The following is a 10,036-nucleotide window of genomic DNA, read 5'->3' as shown; positions in this document are numbered from 1 at the left end:
CGCTCAGTACCCGTGATTTTGTAGATTGTCATGTGCGCCTGCAACTGCGCGAAATATTCTCGCCATTCTTCTCTTGATGCATCAAAAGCACGGAAAGGTGGTGCTGCCTGTGCTTGTTCCTTTTGTGTTGGAGGATTAGCCGCTTGTTTGGCGATTGCTTCCACCAGACTTTGTATTTGCTGACTCTGTAACAAGATCAACTGTTGTAATTCGGCAGACATAGGGAACACAAATGAAACCAGCCCCCAAAATTTTATCGCTATAATGAGTATAACCAGAAACAAGTTTAACCAGCCCTGCACACGAGTTCGGAAGCCCTCGTCGCCAGTTTTGTGGCGGTGTTCGTAGCGACAAACAATTCGCTGTAGAAACGGCTTACGAAGTCACCGCAACACTTTTAATAGCGGGCCGACCGGTCCGCTGGAACAGTGAACAGAAAGATGAAAACCCAAACACTCTGATTAAATAAAGTCGGTACTTATCTTTATTAACGAAGATACAGAAACACAGGGTGAACTCCGTGTCTACAGAAATCTGTCTAGTTCGAGTCGGAGCGGCTAGGTCAGCGTCGGCTGACGACAAATAAACAACTCTGCTGCGATGAACACACAACTGACTAGCAAGTACACAATTCGGTGGCGAGTATACAACTGAGCGGCGAATACAGAACTGTCCTAGCGCTCGCGACTCCAGCGCTTAAGAACCCAGAAGCCAGCGGCGGCGCGCGCAGACTTGCGGCGATTTGCTGTCTCGCTGGCGCTGCTTATGCGGACGGCGTCCGGACTTTGATGCTGCCAACCTTTTGGCAGCGGGCTCGGGTGGCATTACTGGCTAGGATATACCAGCGAGGACAACTCTAAGAAAACAATTCTCAACCTCAGGTGGCAAATTGAACACTCGCTCCTGTTTATAGTCAATATCAGCGTTAGTTATTGAAACTGTACTCACCGACTGATCACGATGTCGGAACTCTGCTTTCCCACCAGCATTCACCAAAATTTTCTCCAATTGTATCTGGTCTAAAAACTTCACAAAGAAACAGTATTCCGCCATGTCATAATATGCTGTGTGGACCTGGCCGGGCTTGATGCCAATGATATCTACTATCCAGTCATGGATTTCTAGAGAACTCGGTTGCACATTCCTGGAAGATTTCTCAAATGCAAAACACAGGGTATTCTTACGTGGTACGCTGTGAGCCATAACTGCACTATATGAGCGGCTGAGACCGCTGTGAGTGTATTAAGAAGCTTGTGTACGACGGTGGTGAAGAAACACTGAGAATATCACAGGTCACAATCCAAGAATTTCTATAAACACGGCTTGCGGCGCTACGACTACGCGGAGTTAGTGACACGTCCGGTCGCTGTCGCGTCCCATGCGGTTCAAAAATGGTTCAAATGGCTCTGAGCACTATGGGACTTAACTTCTGAGGTCATCAGTCCCCTAGAACTTAGAACTACTCAAACCTAACTTAACCTAAGGACATCACACATACCCATGCCCGAGGCAGGATTCGAACCTGCGACCGCAGCGGTCGCGCGGTTCCAGGCTGTAGCGCCTAGAACCGCTCGGCCACCCAGGCCGGCGTCCCAAGCGGAACTGGCCATTCAGCTATCGGGGCGGACGTAAATAGAGATAATAGTTTTAATTTGGATAAGGCATGGAATCCGGCTATTGGTGTAATTAAATTGCAAAGAAGTCGTCGAAGTATTAGCACAGCCGAACTTACAACGATAAACCAATCGAACGTCTGAACACTTTCACCACAGGTGACGTATATGTAAGTGTACCTTTTTGTTGTCAACTTGCGTCTGTGACCAATATACGCAGTACCGTCGCGGTGGACAATTAGTACCTTGTCGTCAAACCTGCGACTCACTCTGAGGATGGCCGGACAATAAGCGACCAAAGTATTCAGTTGAAGAAGTAGTATCTGTGGGCAGCATCTGACATTTAATGGATAAAGTCTGAGTCAATTAAAAAATGAAATGATCATTTGGCATTGACGGCCGAGTGTCCCCACCTGGGGAAGTTCGGCTGCGAAGTTGAAAGTCTTTTTAGTTGACACCACACTAGGCGATTTGCGTGTCGGTAATGAGTGGGACAACACAATACCCAGTCTCCGAGTAGAGAAAATCTCCCACCCGGCCAGGAGTTGAACCCGGGCTCACTGCATGGTAGTCACACGTGCTGACCATTCAGTTAACGAGGCGGATTCAGTCAGTGCACCATGGTTAACACTGCCAGCACCCACAGAAGCAATCCATTAGTGTCAATTCTTGCCCCGTTCGTTCAAAGCGCATACGTGTCAAGCTTGTCCATCCCGTGACACTTAACGCTTCCGTTGTGGAAAACATTGACACGTACAGGCAGTTTACTTGAAAAGAAATGAAGTGCCAAATCACTCAGCGCATCCAGTATATGTAGTTTTTCTTTAAAGCCTAGTTGTGACTCTCTAGTAGCCAGGTCGGATTCTCGGGCATCACGGAAAAAATCGCACGCTTCTTTCATTCAATATCACGATAGCAAACTTTTTTTGTCACATTGCAGATTGGCAAACGGGAAATTCGATTGCAATTGGACACTGGTGCTATAGTTACTTTGCTCAATAAAAAGACATGATTTGCGAGGCAAGCCACCATTGCGTCACACTCAGTCTACGTTGCCTGCTTACAGTGGAACACAGCGCATTTCAGCACGAAAAACAGTCCCAGCGTCAAACAGTAGACCACAGCATACCGTGTATTTAACACCATCCAGAAGGCTGGAATGCTATCTGTATATCCCAACACACATTTACAACATAATCGAAGAGTGGTTTAAGATATGTCCACCACAGATTGAGACTCGCCACAGCGATCTATATTGCAAAGTACAATTCACACAGTTTCACCACAACTGAACACTTAAATTTACTTGACAGTAACAAATTCATTCTGTCAGTGTTTCATATGCAGGTGAAGTAGCAAAACGAGTGAACTAGCAGTGACATGAGATATGGTCCACGATGTGATAGCAGATGGAATACTTAATAAAATCAGCAAGAAACTATCTGATGGTCCCATGAGCAAACCATGTATGTTGCAGTTGATTGACGTTAAAATTGGTGCTGTGATGGAACAACTGTCTGTAATACTGCAGTAGTTGTCAGATCTTCGATGTACAAGATTAACTGTAAGTTTGTCTTTCCCACTGTCAGTCCAACCATCTCGCTCTTGAACTTACATTTGAATAGTTCTTCTTCGTATGGTTTTATTAAAATTCTTTTTTCTATCGCCTATCCTTATTTTCTTAGAATTTCAAACATTTATTCACCACTTCATCGGAAATCTACCTTCCTGACAGTCCAGTGTATCTCGACTCTTCCCACTGCTGTAGGAATGTAATAGGCAGGTTCTTTATAATGGCCATATGTTGGAAGAAACTCTGAGAAGCTGTACCAGAAAATATAACTCTTAGACCTTTTAGGGTAAAAATCTTATCTCGTGTAAAATGTGCTTTCTCTTGGACTTAACAGAAGCAGTTGAACTGTGAAGTCTGTCTCTGACATTGCGAATGTATGAACTGCTGCGGCTCTCTCTCCAACATTTGAAATGTTAAGTCCTTTAAGGAATTTGTATGAGATAATAAAATACACTGCAAATTGCAAATATATTATTTATTATATACAACTTTCATACATTTTTAACATACATTTTGTATTTTGTGAACTGTGAAAACTAAATAACCATCGTAAAAAAAACACTGTCCTTCCGTCCTTTCTACATCAATTCTATTTATCACTCTGTGATACTTTCAAAACAACTGCTTTTATACATTAAAATTCAGCATGTATTTCACGCAAACCAATTGGAGCTCTAGTAGACTTAGGAATACCATATGTAAACTCCACTTGTGTGGAATTTCTGTTTATATGAGTAGTACTAGCAGACTTGGGTACAGCACACGTAGACACATCTATGAACACACACTTAACTCCTCGTCCTCATTGTGCATTTCATGTTCCAATGGATACTTCATAATATCATCAAAAAGTTGTTTAACATACATTTGCCATAGACTGAGTCACGCCCTGCTGATACATATTTGCATCATGCAGGCCACACAGATTCATTACAGTTGGACGCTCTAAATCTGTACATTGTGCTGGTTCTTGAAATGTTAACTTCGTCATAAAACCCTCAAACATGTTGATGATGGATGCGCAGTTGCATCGAAGAAATTGATTTGTGAAGCTGATGGTTTGTACTCAGTTATCATACAATTCTCGATGTATTTCAGCTTGCTGCATAGTTGACCCCACTCCATATCACTGAACTATACTTTTGTTCCCCACCAGACGTTGCGTCAAATCGAAAGACTTGCACCAGACGAGCGGTCTACCCGACGTGAGGCCCTCGTCACACGACATTTTATTTTAATTCTCTATTGCCACTACAACTTCGAAGTCTCTGTCAAGTGCTAAACCAACATTAACATGTTCAGTTCGTTGCAGGTCAGTTGATAAGTAGTCGTGAAGAACAGCATTCTGTAACGACTTAGATGACACTTGATGAGTGGTGCAGGCATTGGATACAGTGGAAAATCGGACTCTTGAAAACAGTTCCGTATCCTGCTCCAATATATCAGGTGCTGAACCAGGGAGTTTGTCCGCATGCTGACTTGATTTCTGCTTCTGCTGCTGCTTGGATGTACTTGATTTCCAGTCAAACGTGCTGCAAGCTGCATCAGGGAGGATGTCTATGTACTGGCTTGGTATCTATTGCTGCTGCTCCCATTCACGAAATGAATTAGGCACTGCATCGTCTATATCAGCGATCTGTTGAACTGAGGGAGAAGTAAAAGAAGACCATGATAAACACACACACACACACAAACATGATGAATTATAAACACTGAGAGAGAGGAGTAGTTTAATATTTACAATAGAATGTGCGATTTGTTTCATCTGCCTGGAGGTGGTAGATCTCTGATGACACTTCATGATACGATGATTAGCCTTTCGTTATGGAGTGCACAGCACAAGGAGTGGGTTTGCTTGATGGCTAGTAGGCCTGTATTGAGGATGAGTGGTGGGTGTAGATGACCACAGCATTATGGGAATTGGGACAACTATTTTGTACTGCGTTCATGCCCCAAGGTCAGCCATCTTGGATTCTAAGCCAGGTGCTGAGAGTTTTGTTTTTGTTCACACTCACTGCCTGGACTCCAACCAGGCTGTGGAAACCAGAAATGTTGTTGGGTAGGTTTTAAGTGTGGAAAACCCTACTGTGCTCACTATGGTTTTCCATATGTGCAGATTTGCTATAAAAGACGCCAGCTCAGAGCATCGGCAAGGCGTGACAGCGAGTGTATATCTCCACCTGCTGTGGAAGCCCACTTATACTTTGGCGCCACGGCTCGGCGGTGCCTTTGAAGCCATGAAGCAAAGGAGGGCACAGAAGATAACATCAACGCCAGAACAATGAAGATCATACATAAGAACAGTCATCCTTTAATGTCAATTGAATACATGCAGTACATGTTGTGATCTGTTGCAGGCTACAAGTTATGAGAAATCTGTATCGCCCACAGTTGTAAAAGAAATTGTCAGTGGACACTTTGCAACTGTAATACAGAAACGTTATCTCAAAAATGATTAAATCATTTTAGCAGCTTGAATAGATGAGGGCTCTCTTTCAGCATCTGCCTACTACAAAAGGTGATAATGTCACATGTCAAAGGCTAGTGGCACTGCATAGCAGGTCCACTATAGCAAATACACTCCTGGAAATGGAAAAAAGAACACATTGACACCGGTGTGTCAGACCCACCATACTTGCTCCGGACACTGCGAGAGGGCTGTACAAGCAATGATCACACGCACGGCACAGCGGACACACCAGGAACCGCGGTGTTGGCCGTCGAATGGTGCTAGCTGCGCAGCATTTGTGCACCGCCGCCGTCAGTGTCAGCCAGTTTGCCGTGGCATACGGAGCTCCATCGCAGTCTTTAACACTGGTAGCATGCCGCGACAGCGTGGACGTGAACCGTATGTGCAGCTGACGGACTTTGAGCGAGGGCGTATAGTGGGCATGCGGGAGGCCGGGCGGACGTACCGCCGAATTGCTCAACACGTGGGGCGTGAGGTCTCCACAGTACATAGATGTTGTCGCCAGTGGTCGGCGGAAGGTGCACGTGCCCGTCGACCTGGGACCGGACCGCAGCGACGCACGGATGCACGCCAAGACCGTAGGATCCTACGCAGTGCCGTAGGGGACCGCACCGCCACTTCCCAGCAAATTAGGGACACTGTTGCTCCTGGGGTATCGGCGAGGACCATTCGCAACCGTCTCCATGAAGATGGGCTACGGTCCCGCACACCGTTAGGCCGTCTTCCGCTCACGCCCCAACATCGTGCAGCCCGCCTCCAGTGGTGTCGCGACAGGCGTGAATGGAGGGACGAATGGAGACGTGTCGTCTTCAGCGATGAGAGTCGCTTCTGCCTTGGTGCCAATGATGGTCGTATGCGTGTTTGGCGCCGTGCAGGTGAGCGCCACAATCAGGACTGCATACGACCGAGGCACACAGGGCCAACACCCGGCATCATGGTGTGGGGAGCGATCTCCTACACTGGCCGTACACCACTGGTGATCGCCTAGGGGACACTGAATAGTGCACGGTACACCCAAACCGTCATCGAACCCATCGTTCTACCATTCCTAGACCGGCAAGGGAACTTGCTGTTCCAACAGGACAATGCACGTCCGCATGTATCCCGTGCCACCCAACGTGCTCTAGAAGGTGTAAGTCAACTACCCTGGCCAGCAAGATCTCCGGATCTGTTCCCCATTGAGCATGTTTGGGACTAGATGAAGCGTCGTCTCACGCGGTCTGCACGTCCAGCACGAACGCTGGTCCAACTGAGGCGCCAGGTGGAAATGGCATGGCAAGCCGTTCCACAGGACTACATCCAGCATCTCTACGATCGTCTCCATGGGAGAATAGCAGCCTGCATTGCTGCGAAAGGTGGATATACACTGTACTAGTGCCGACATTGTGCATGCTCTGTTGCCTGTGTCTATGTGCCTGTGGTTCTGTCAGTGTGATCATGTGATGTATCTGACCCCAGGAATGTGTCAATAAAGTTTCCCCTTCCTGAGACAATGAATTCACGGTGTTCTTATTTCAATTTCCAGGAGTGTAGCTTCAGGATCTGTAACTGGAAGATTCTTGTAAGGTACAAGTTGTCATACGCACCAGCATGATGGCAGATCTTGCATGAAGTGGAACACACCATTACGAATAACATCCACCCCTTACACCACAGAGCTCACACTGATATTCCGTGAAACGCACATTCTCTCTGCATTATCTATCTCTGGTGGATGCCATGGAAGGCGGGATATTAATAAACTGAGTGACAGATCCAAAGCTTTGTTTAAATTGAAACCTGTGTCCCTGTTTATCAGGTTTTATGATATCTTTATCTCAATAGACTCCTTTATGATGCTGTCCCAGAAACTTGGCCTTTGTACATGATACTGCTCTCATCGTATTTTATTACATTCGACGTAATGCTCAGCGACAGCTGATTTGCTTGGTTGGTTTAGTCAGGCTTCTCGCTGATGTTTCTTGCAGTTTTCCTCGACTTTTCTGATAGTCTGCCCCACGTAAGACGCACCACATTCACATGGGATGCTATACACATCCGTCTTTGAGAGACCTAGATCTTCTTTTCACAGAATACTTTTTATCTGAGTTGAAGGGAGCGGCATAGGAGTGTGAGACAGAGTGATTCTGTGGGTCAGTGCGAATGAGGTGGGAGTGAGTAAATGATTATCATCTTAGGTATTTCCTCCTCACCGCGTGACAACAATTTTAGCCATTTTATCCACATCCGTTTCTTTTAATATATATAACGGCGCTGATAACATCGCCATTGAGCGTCTGTAGACTCCAGCCACACACACACACACACACACACACACACACACACACACACACACACACACACACACACACACGGGAGTGAAATACACTAGATGCCATGTTTCCGTAGGAGTCCACTGACCTTTCCGGATTTTGGGCCAGCATAAACTAGATAAGCGAGTTTTGCCTTCTCATCCTCGATCTCAAACTCAATCTCTTTATGAGACGTTCTTGACTTTGACTATGTCTCCCAATCAGTTTGGTGATAGGAGTACTCATTCCTTTGGAACACTATACAAATGTGTTATAGTTCATCACTAAGTGTATGAACTCAATAGACCAGTCTTTAGCACTGAGTTTCTTTGTGATGAAATCAGTATCATTATGCACACGCCAAGTTTCTAGTACAGCATAATTATGGAGTCTCTCGAAATAAAGTTCCCATAAAATGTATTAAACAGGAAAAGAAGTTTCAATTGAAACAAGGCTTGGGGTCCAACGCTCAATTTATTAAGATCTCTCCAGCCATCACATTCGTGTTGAGAGAATGTGCGTTTCATGGAATATCAATGAAAGCTCTGAAAAATATAAGAGCATCAAGCGGATGTCGGGAGTCGAAATCGACTATAAACAGCGGTGCAAGATCAACAACAGTTCACAGTCTGGTTGGAGTCCGTGCAGCGAGTTAACATTACTGCAAAACTCGCAGCACCTAAGGAAGACAGCTGGATTGGTCCTTGAAATATTGTGCACAAAATGGAAACAATAACTCGGCTGAACACCTGGAAGAGCACTATAATCAATCATGCAGAGATACCCTGAAAGTCTCCTCATTACTTTTCCATGTCTTACCTTCTCTATTATGGAATTCCACTCCCACATCACAATTAAATTAGCGTCTCCATTAACTATCTGAATAATTTCTTCTACTCATCGTACATTTTTTCAATCTCTTCATCATCTGTGGAGTTAATTGGCATGTGAACTTGTACTGTTGTGGCAAGTACTGGCCTCATGTCTGTCTTAGCTACAATAATGCATTCGCTATGTTGTTCATATTAGCAGACACACATTCCTTCTTTTTATTCCTTTTTAAGTCTACTGCTGCATTACCTCTATTTGATTTTGTGTTTATAACCCTATACTGAACTGACGAGAAGTCCAATTCTTTGTGCCATCTCACTTCACTAATTTCTGCTATATCTAATTTCAACTTACATACTCTTTCTAAATACTCTAACCTCTGTACCTGATTAAGGGATCTAACATTTAACACTTTGATCCATAGTATATCAGTCTTTTTTTTCCTAATGCTCCTGAGTAGTCCCCACCTAGAGATCTAAATGGGGAACTATTTTACCTCTGGAATATTTTACTGAAGAACATGCAATCATTATTAAGCCATACAGTAGGGCGTATGTCCTCAGGGAAAATAATGGCTTTAGTTTCCCCTTGCTTTCAACTATTTGCACTAACATAACAGCAAAGGCACGTTGGCTAATGCTATAAGGCCAGATCAGTCATCCAGACTGTTGTCCCTACAACTACTGAGGAGGCTGCTGCCCAAAGCCACTACACCATAGCAATGTCCATAGTTCACCGGTGAATAGAATCTATAAATACAAAAAGACATGTCATAAAGTATGATAATAATGTATGTTTTACTGATGTTCATCTGTGTGTCTTAATATATAGTTTCATTTTAGACCACAAATTTTTGGTGAAAATCTGTATTTCCACAACATCATTGGCTGTACGACATTTGGAAACATTCTGTACACTAGCCCCTAAATTTGATAACAAGTTGCAGTTCTCGTTATCAGTGCACACTTTCTTCACACATATAGAAGTGTTTTTTCAGACCAGTCTTCCAAAATGGAGGGAATAAATGCTCACAGAATCCTAAGCTGTTAGCTAGAAACACAAATCGCCCTTATCTTGTTATTGACTTATTCTGCTTCCTCATTATAAAACATAAATATTCAGCTAATGGTGTGAATGTCTTATGAGACCTTTTTCATGAAGACATTCACATCAGCCTCTTCTCTTTTCTGTAAAAATTCTGTTAGTGGAAGGTCTTCTAATATTACATACAAATTAGATCGCTTAGGATCACAGTTGA

The 10,036-nt window shown here is 44.4% G+C and overlaps 1 non-coding gene across 1 annotated transcript; it reads right to left on the bottom strand.

Moving 5' to 3' along the window:
• Positions 1-1,501: 1,501 nt before the first annotated feature.
• On the bottom strand, positions 1,502-1,585 carry Trnas-gga. The gene is given in 2 exon segments: positions 1,502-1,536; positions 1,546-1,585. It is a non-coding gene; the product is annotated as a tRNA-Ser (tRNA).
• Between the last annotated feature and the right edge of the window lie 8,451 nt (positions 1,586-10,036).

The sequence above is a fragment of the Schistocerca piceifrons genome, chromosome X (genome assembly GCF_021461385.2).
Source record: "Schistocerca piceifrons isolate TAMUIC-IGC-003096 chromosome X, iqSchPice1.1, whole genome shotgun sequence".
Lineage (NCBI taxonomy): Eukaryota > Metazoa > Arthropoda > Insecta > Orthoptera > Acrididae > Schistocerca > Schistocerca piceifrons.
The sequence above is the reverse complement of the archived record's forward strand: the minus strand, read 5'-3'. Positions and strand labels throughout refer to the sequence as shown.